Source organism: Eretmochelys imbricata, chromosome 7, assembly GCF_965152235.1.
Source record: "Eretmochelys imbricata isolate rEreImb1 chromosome 7, rEreImb1.hap1, whole genome shotgun sequence".
NCBI classification, from domain to species: Eukaryota; Metazoa; Chordata; order Testudines; family Cheloniidae; genus Eretmochelys; species Eretmochelys imbricata.
In genome coordinates, this window is record NC_135578.1 from 82,794,836 (window position 1) to 82,801,507 (window position 6,672).

Here is a 6,672-nt window from a genome sequence, read left to right on the forward strand (position 1 = left end):
GGGGAGTTACCTCACAAGTTTGAGAACCTGTTTGTGCTGACAGGGCCAATTCGATCCAGGTGGATGTAGTCCCCTCCCAATAATAGATGAGGAGGTGTCAAATCCGGGAGAAGCAAAGCTGCTTTTGTAATGAGCCAGCCACTCCCAGTCCCTATTCAAGCCCAAATTAATGGTGTGAAATTTGCAAATGAATTTTAGTTATACAGTTTCCCTTTGACGTCTGTTTGTGAAGTTTTTTTGTTCAAGTATGGCTACTTTTAAATCTGTTATAGACTGTCCAGGAAGATTGAAGTGTTCTCCTACTGGCTTTTGTATGTTACCAATCCTGATGTTCTTTTACGTAGGGACTGTCCGGTTTGACCAATGTACATGGCAGAAGGGCATTGCTGGCACATGATGGCATATATCACGTTAGTAGATGTGCAGGTGAATGAGCCTCTGATGGTGTGGCTGATGTGGTTGGGTCCTCTGATGGTGTCGCTAGAGTAGATATGGGGACAGAGTAGACAATGAGGTTTGCTACAGGGATTGGTTCCTGGATTAGTGTTTCTAACAGATACAGACAGACATCATACCAAATGGACTGAAGGTAAAAAAACCCATTGCAATCAACATACTGCACTGACTATGGTGAGAGACTGTGGCACACACTCTCAAAGAAACTGAGGAACCACCTGATCAGCATCCTGTACAGCAGACAGGAAAAGATCAAGAATGAGCTCTCAAAACTGGAGACTCTCATACAAAACCAACCTTCCACACAAACTTCCACGTGGCTGGACTTTACAAAAACGAGACAAGCCATTTACAATGCATACTTCACTTCTCTACAGAGGAAAAAGGACAGTAAACTATCTAAACTCTAACATGCCAGATGGGGCTACAACAGTGGTACCCTCAACTCACCTAACAATATTGTTAATCTATCCAATATTGTTAATCTATCCACACACTTAGCCTGGCGGAAGAGTCTATCCTATCTCGGGGACTCTCTTTCTGCCCCACCACCCCCACAAACATAATACAATTCTGTGGGTAATCTGGAAGCCTACTTCCATCATCTCTGACTTAAGGAATATTTTCAACACACCACTGAACAGTGCACTGACCCACAGGAACCCTCCTACCAACACTACAAGAAGAAGAATTCTGCGTGGACTCCTCCTGACGGTCGAAATGACAGACTGGACTTCTACATAGAGTGCTTCCGCCGACGTGCACAGGCTGCAATTGTGAACAAACAGCATCACTTGCCCTATAACTTCAGCCTTACAGAACGCAACGCCTCAGAAACAACTCTGGCATTATAATCAAAGGGGCTGACAAAGGAGGTGCTGTAGTCATAATGAACAGGTTGGATTATGAAAAGGAGGCTGCCAGGCAACTATCCTCCGATCCCACTGAGGAGTACCAAAAGAAACTACACCATCTGCTCAAGAAACTCCCTGCTACAGCACAGGAACAAATCTACACTGACACACCCCCAGAGCCCCAACCAGGGGTATTCTATCTGCTACCCAAGATCCATAAACCTGGAAACCCTGGACGCCCCATCATCTCAGGCATCGGCACTCTTACAGCAGGATTATCTAGCTCAGCCCCTACTCTACCAGCACTCCTAGCTATCTTCGAGACACCACTGACTTTCTGAGGAAACTAAAATGCATTGGTAATCTTCCTGAAAACACCATCCTGGCCACCATGGATGTAGAAGCTCTTTATACCAATATTCCACATGAGGATGGACTACAAGCTGTCAAGAACAGTATCCCTGATGAGGCCACGGCACACCTGGTTGCCTAGCTTTGTGACTTTGTCCTCACCCACAACCATTTCAGATCTGGAGACAACTTATACCTTCAAGTCAGCGGCACTGCTATGGGTACCCGCATGGCCCCACAGTATGCCAACATTTTTAAGGCTGACTTAGAACAATGCTTCCTCAGCTCTCGTCCCCTAAAGCCCCTCCTCTACTTGCGCTACACTGATGACATCTTCATCATATGGACCCACAGGAAGGAAGCCCTTGAAGAATTCCACCTGGCTTTCAACAATTTGCACCCACCATCAACCTCAGCCTGGACCAGTCCACACAAGAGATCCACTTCCTGGACACTACAGTGCAAATAAGTGATGGTCACATAAACACCACCCTATACCGGAAACCTACTGACCGCTATACTTACCTACATGCCTCCAGCGTCCATCTAGCAGACATCACACGATCCATTGTCTATAGCCAAGCCCTAAAATACAACTGAATTTGCTCCAATCCCCCAAACACCTACAAGATCTTTATCAAGCATTCTTAAAACTACAATACCCCCCTGGGGAAGTGAAGAAACAGATTGACAGGGCCAGACGGGTACCCAGAAATCACCTACTACAGGACAGGCCCAACAAGAAAAATAACAGAACACCACTGGCCATCACGTACAGCCCCCAGCTAAAACCTCTCCAGCACATTATCAACTATCTACAACCTATCCTGGAAAACGATCCCTCACTCTCCCAGACCTTGGGAGACAGGCCAGTCCTCGCTTACAGACAGCCCCCCAACCTGAGGCAAATACTCACCAGCAACTACACACCACACCGCAGAAACACTAACCCAGGAACCAATCCCTGTAGCAAACCTCGTTGCCTACTCTGTCCCCATATCTACTCTAGCGACACCATCAGAGGGCCCAACCACATCAGCCACACCATCAGAGGCTCATTCACCTGCACGTCTACTAATGTGATATATGCCATCATGTGCCAGCAATGCCCCTCTGCCATGTACATTGGCCAAACCGGACAGTCCCTACGTAAAAGAATAAACGGACACAAATAGGACATCAGGAATGGTAACATACAAAAGCCAGTAGGAGAACACTTCAATCTTCCTGGACATTCTATAACAGATTTAAAAGTAGCAATACTTGAACAAAACAAACTTCACAAACAGACTTCAAAGGGAAACTGCATAACTAAAATTCATTTGCAAATTTCACACCATTAATTTGGGCTTGAATAGGGACTGGGAGTGGCTGGCTCATTACAAAAGCAGTTTTGCCCCTCCCAGAATTGACACCTCCTCATCTATTATTGGGAGGGGACTACATCCACCTGGATCGAATTGGTCCTGTCAACACTGGTTCTCCACTTGTGAGGTATCTCCCCTCTCTTCATGTGTCAGTATCTTTATGTCTGCATCTGTAATTTTCACTCCATGCACCTGGAGAAGTGGGGTTTTTACCCACGAAAGCTTATGCTCAAATAAATGTGTTAGTCTTCAAGGTGCCACCGGACTCCTTGTTGTTTTTGTGGATACAGACTAACACGGCTACCCCCGATACAGTCTCCTGTGTTAGAGGCCCTGAGGGAGACCAACCCTCCTCCTACACACACAAAAGAGACAGCGTTCAGCTGAGTTGCTCTGCCCCTGGCTGCCTGTTGGTAAGGCATGTGAGAGTCCTGGGTTCCACTCAGGATTATTCGTGGGCTGCTTGGTTAGCTGCCCAACACTAGTCTAAGGTAGGGTGACCAGATGTCCTGATTTTATAGGGACAATCCCTATTTTGGGGTCTTTTTCTTATATAGACACCTATTACCCCCCATCCCGTCCCAATTTTTCACATTTGCTATCTGGTCACTAGTCTAAGCTAGCTGGTTACTTTTGAGGTAGCAGCTTTTGAGGGGATGAGGTAGCAAACAACTGAACCAGCTACTGAATTATAGCTTTGTGGGCGTGTCTGAGTCCAGCTGGTGGTTTGTCACATGTCAGTGGGATTAAGCTGTACACTCTTTGGGTTCAAGGGGGAAGTCACAGTGCTCACAAGGCTTGTGCAGCATGGCCTTGCACCTTGCAAGGCCACTGAGGCAGGAAAGTAACACTGAAGCAAAAGCAGCTGCCTCCATCTCCTGCATAGCTGCTGGGGGCTAAATCCATTGGCACCAGTCTGAAGTGATTTTATGCCGCTAACTGGATACCAGTACATGTATTTATGCTGTGCTGTTTCATTGCAAATAAAGGATATTTTCATTAAAATAATTCAGTCAGTGACTAATGGTAATTTACTCTGAATGTGTGACTTTTGCCTGTTACTAGGCCCAAGTTTTAGCTTTGCCCTGATAAACTACTCCCCAAAACTCAGCATTCAGAATGTCCACAGGTTAAACTGCCTGTGTGTGGAAAGCATTTGGCCCAAACCACTGGGTGGTATTTGGTGTCCATCAGCATTCTGATCTGTATCACACTAATGATACTTCTAGTAGGCAAAAGTGCAAGAAGAATATATTGGAAGACTTCAGGGACCATAATAAACATTTTAAAACACCAAACAGCTGCCTTTTTAATAGATCTTGGTGAGCAGCTGGAAAGTAAACTTCAATTGTGAGTTGTAAAACCACCACCACCAGGGCTGAATTGGGCCCCTAAGTTTCCTTTGACAGAGGCAATGCACAGAGGCCATTTGTGCAGTTAGCAGTTGTATTTAAGTGCAGGTAATTTGGGCTTTGGCAAAACAAGCTATTCCAGAAGAGCAGTTGTTACATGACACACGTACAGTCTTGTGAATGACATCCTGTCTAACAGGTAGGCAGGAAGTGCTCAGGGCCTGCCTAGGAAGGCAGCTGGTCAAACAGCAAGCCAGCTCATACACTTCCCACCACAGCTCTGTACAGATTAATTGTATTTGATTGGATTTGTTGGTTTTTCTTTCCCACGTTGTATTTACCACATCTTGTGCTATTGTCACATTCCCAGGGTTAGCCAGCTGGCACAGCAGTTCTTTTACAATGCTAAAGGCTAGAGCAGACTTAATTCTCCAGCTGTGAGGCTGGCCTTCAAAGAGAAACTGACCTCTATCAAGGAAGACAGGATAACTTGAGATAAGGAACTTTAACAGATGCTTTGCTCTTGCTTTCAGTGAAAACAAAACCATCTGGCGAATATTTCTCCAGACAGTTTGGCCTTTTTGAGTCCCCTCTGGAAAGGCCCTGGGGAAAATAGAAAGTGAACAGGCTGCCCCATGTAATGGCCTTTCAGGGTACCCTGAGTGGAATCTTTATCTCACAATCTCTGCTTTTTAAAATGCTAGCATGTTAGAGAGGCCAAATCATACTGCTGTGGGCTCTGCCATCTCCTCTATAGTAGAGTCATTAGGCTATTTGAGCTCCTTAAAGGTGATCTAAAGAGTCAAGCTTGGGTTTGTGACCTTTTTTGCTTAAATGTAGACAACCAATTAGGAGCAGCCCTGACTCAGCAATCACTGTAGCTGCATTGGTGCACTGCTGGCCCCTTAGTATAGACAAGGGCATGCAAAGGCGTGCATCAGCCGAGCTAATTAACCAAGATTAACTCAATTACTGCCAGCTCTGACTTTCCCTTGTCTATGCTTAGGGTCAGCACCAGAGTAGCAACTCAAACAAAAGAGACCTGAAGATTTCTTTTTTCAAAAGATAAGGTTCCTCCCCTTTAGAAATATCAGAAAAGTCAGGACATGTCTCCCTGGTGTGCAAGAGGTCTTTCTCGGAGGACCTAGAGAAGTGGCTTGGGAGCCATCTCAACCCTTAACTGGAGGATGAGGGTGCTGAAACTTTAATAGAATAACTCTCCTTCCATCTGTTCGCTCAGGCCTTTGAGTTAAACAAAAGCAAACCCAAAGCAAAGAGGGCTAGCCTGACTAACTATCCTTTCCTCTCTCAGTTAATCAGAGTTCAGTTCCATGGTATTTGTGAGGTCTTAAACCTGCTAGTTTGCCAATCCTGCATAAGCCTTTGTCTACATACACAACAGAAATTAGTATTTGTGTCACAGCACCTGTCCCCAACAGTGCAGCAGCAGCACCGGTGGAACAAAGCTGTAAGTGTTAGCATAGACAGGGCTCAGATGTTTTTTCTACCAGGTGATGAAAACCAACAGTTTGTTAGATTCCTTTCTACAGTAGCACCTTAATGCTGCTGAAGCTGCATCAATGCCAGCTCTTTTGTAAGATGGACACTCATTTTACTAGTAAAAAGAAAAGGAGGACTTGTGGCACCTTAGAGACTAACCACTTTATTTGAGCATAAGCTTTTGTGAGCTACAGCTCACTTCTCACGAAAGCTTATGCTCAAATAAATTGGTTAGTCTCTAAGGTGCCACAAGTCCTCCTTTTCTTTTTGCGGATACAGACTAACATGGCTGCTACTCTGAAACCTGTCATTTTACTAGTGTAGCTGCACCCATCGAGTCTTTCAGGAAAGACAGCATAGATAAGATCTGAACTCCTGATGTAAGAGACAAGCCAGAAATGTTAAGGCCTTTCAGGTCCTCTTTATGCAGCATAAATAAACTAAAAGGGCACAGTTTCTGTACCTTTCCAAATGATCTTTAATAGGATGTCTCACAGCTGGGACATTCAAATCAGCACCTAGGTGGGGAAGTGCCCGCCTTACATGAGTGACAATGTGAACATCCAAGGACAAGCAGCCTGATGTCCTACTGAGGCATCCTAAAAACTAAGCATTGTAGTTAAAAGCCAATTGGCAAATACCAGTAGTAGTCCCCAGATGCTGCTGACATTGAAGCTTTCTGTGTTGTAATTGCCCAGCAGGAGAGATTGCTAACTCAGTTCAATTGCTGACCAGAGCCTGCTGCGCAATGGGCAGCTACTTCACTTTCTGCCCAAAACTCTATGTTGGCTG